Genomic DNA, 3,137 nt, shown 5'->3' with positions numbered 1-3,137 from the left:
GGGTGCTGCCAGGGAAGCCACTGTTTAGGGACAGGAAGGTGGATTGGGCTGCAGGCATCTGTCTCTGCTAGTGCCTGTGTGGATGCAGGAGTGGGCTGTGAGCAGACTTTGCTCCGAGCTGTGGAATGAAGCCACCTTGGGGTGAGCTGGCAAAGCTGGAGAGGGTTGACCAGCCCTGCTGCCTCTGCAGTGATCCCTCCCCCCACCCTCCTCCCTCTCCCCCACTCTGCACTGGAGCAGGCATAGCCAACTGCCAGCAAACTACAGATCAGCTCCGGATCCGGACCACGGAGACAGCTGCCCCCAAGGGGAGCTGGCAGCAGCTCAACCACCCTTCCAGGACCAATGAAGCTGGTGCCAAGCCTCAGTCCCAAGGAAACTGACCTGAGCAGCGAGGCGGTATCAGCGCTTAAACTGATAAGAGCAGAAACTTGTTTTTTGTTGGTTTTTTTTTTTTAAATTTTCTGTATTCCAGGTAAAATTAGCCAAAACAAATTCCAGATCCAAGAGTAAGTCCAGAACCATGAGTGGCCATCTGGGGTTTCAGATTTTTCCAAAAACTTTGGCAGGCATCCTATTTGCAGGCCCAAGCCTGGAGGCTTGGGGTTTGGATCCCCATGAGTTTTGTTTGCCCTCAGCTGTAAGCCAGGGAGGAGTCTCCCATTTCCATAAAGTGGACTTACAGCCAAAACCTTCCTACTCCAGCAGCTAAGTGGGAGCTTTACAATACATTACCTTAGCAGGTACTATCCCTATGCCAGGAGAGCGGTCTTCCCTGGGAATAACTAGGAAGACCACCTCCATGGTCAGTTTCCCTTGCCAGGGAAGCATAGACTAAGCTTTTTTTTTTTAAATATATCTCTCTCTATATAAAGTTACACATATCTACACTCCTAGTATCACCCCCCCCCCCAAACTTTCACCTGTTACAAAAACTGCATCTGCGCACCCAAACCTGTTGCAATATCCGCATTGTGCACAAGACACACAAAACAAACAAGCAAATCCTGTTCCCTCAGACCAGGCAACACTTCCCTTCCATCCCTGCCCCACTTGCGGGGTCTTATATTCAGTTCAAGTGTCCTCTCTGTTGTTGTCCCACTGCTGCTGTCACTGTAGCTATCCTTGGTTCTTCTTGTCCTTTCCTCCTCTTTGCTGTCACTGCTCCCCTCTCTGCTTGGGGGATGTTGGATGATCCTGTGCCACATGTCTCTGTGCCAGGTGGCTTTGGCTGTGTCCATCCTCCACTACTGATTTCTGGTAGTAGGTCTGGAGTTTCCTCAGAGCCATTTTCACACGGCCTACTACCTCTACATCTGTGTGCCTGTACGACAGGAGGTTCCTGGCCTTCTACAGGGCACTCCAGACGCAGGATGCAAACTGATCAAAACGGGGCGACAGGCTTCCCTGGTGTTTGTTGAGGTGCTGGCACAGCACCGGTTGTCTGGTTAGATGGCTGATGCCGGTCACCACTTTGTAGAGCTGCTTCACCTTTTTCCATATCTCTTTGGTGCAGGTGCAGGTGCAGGTGCAGGTGCAGAGCCAGAGGAGTTGGTTGATTGTCTCAGTGACTCCATGGCAGTTGGAGACGGGCCACAGGCAGCTGGGTCTCCCCAGCTGCCCCTCTCTCTAAGACATCACTGGTAGAGCTTCATGGGCTATAAGCCAGTTCATTCAGGTCCTTGTGATTTTTGTGCAGCTCCTTGTGGTCGATGTGCTCCCACACAGCCTGGCATGTGTTGCCCAGGAGCAGGTCCACGAGCCTCACAATCTCCTGGATATTCCTGCGATTTCTCATGGTTGCTAGGCCTGGGCTTTGCAGGTTGTACAAACTATGGCACTGGTTCAGGCACTTGGTTCTCATAGAACCAAGGTGAGTCCATGATCCACGGGCTACACTTGGTTGGGGTATATATCCCCCAGTGTCTCAGGATGTGCCCTGCAAAATATCTCATGAGGCAAGAGGTTTTGGATTCTGCATGGGTCACCAGCTTGCAGATTAGGCTCATATACTTGGTCCACAGGAACAGGAGGATGTCTGGCATGCCTCTGTCCCTGGCCCTCTTGTCCTAGTACAAGGTCTTCTGGGTGACCTGTTCCCATCTGGAGCCCTGGAGGAAAATGCACATACTCCCCTGGATCCTGTGGGTGACACGCTTGGAAGGGGGGAAGACCAGTGCAATGTAAATAAGCACTGGTAACAACACCACCTTCACAAGTGCAATGCCCCCCCCGCCCCGGTCATGGAGAGGGAGCACATGTTCCACAGCCCGTTTCTGCTTCGCCTTTGCCTCTGCCTTCTCCCATGCTGTCCTGCTGCTCAGCTCAGGGTTGAAATCTATCCCAAGGATCCTGACCTGCCTCATGGGGAAGAGAGACACCCCCAGAGACTCCAGGTCCCTGAGCTCACCCACGGACAGACAAGTCTCAAAGCTAAGAAGGAGGTGTACACCCAATGGAAGGGAGGGGCCATCACCAGGGAGGACTATACTTCCAGTGCTCGGGATTGTAGGGAGCTGTTAGGAAGGCCAAGGGAGAGATAAAACTGGAACTAGCAACTCAGATCAAGGATAACGAGAAATCCTTTTTTAAATACATAGGGGGTAAAAAGAAGGTTACGGGTAATGTGGGGCCTCTGCAGAACATGCTAGGAAATCTGGTCTCACCCGATGACAAAGCTAACCTATTTAACAATTTCTTTGCCTGCATTTTTCTGAGCAGGGACCAGGTCATCCCCCCACCGGGATCTGTGATGGTCCCAGGGGAGGCACAGCCAGGCGCAGGGTCAATGAGGATCTAGTCGGGGAACTTCTGGTGGGACTGGGCGTGTTCAAATCAGCAGGTCCTGACGAGCTCCACCTCAAAGTGCTGTGAGAATTAGCAAAGGTCATTGTAGAACCCCTGGCACAGCTTTACCAGCACTTGTGGTGCTCTGGTGAGGTGCCAGAGGACTGGAAAAGGGCCAGTGTGGTCCCCATTTTCAAAAAAGGGAGGAAGGAGGACCCTGAAAATTATAAGTCTGTTAGTCTTACCTCAGTCCTTGGGAAGCTCTTTGAGAAAATTATCCAGGTGAACATCTGCGAGGGCCAAGAAGGGGAGTGTATACTTAGGGGCAACCAACATGGGTTCATTAGAGG

The 3,137-nt window shown here is 52.0% G+C and overlaps 1 long non-coding RNA gene across 1 annotated transcript in view; it reads right to left on the bottom strand.

Annotated features, from left to right (window-relative positions):
- Positions 1-658: 658 nt before the first annotated feature.
- The window catches only part of LOC109291404, a 13,576-nt gene continuing 11,097 nt past the window's right edge, over positions 659-3,137 (bottom strand). Inside the window, exon 3 of the long non-coding RNA XR_002095843.1 lies at positions 659-775. This is a non-coding gene — a long non-coding RNA (uncharacterized LOC109291404). The remainder of the gene's footprint in view (positions 776-3,137) is intronic.

This window comes from Gavialis gangeticus, unplaced genomic scaffold (assembly GCF_001723915.1).
Source record: "Gavialis gangeticus isolate Ggan-Ray unplaced genomic scaffold, GavGan_comp1, whole genome shotgun sequence".
NCBI classification, from domain to species: domain Eukaryota; kingdom Metazoa; phylum Chordata; order Crocodylia; family Gavialidae; genus Gavialis; species Gavialis gangeticus.
The sequence above is the reverse complement of the archived record's forward strand: the minus strand, read 5'-3'. Positions and strand labels throughout refer to the sequence as shown.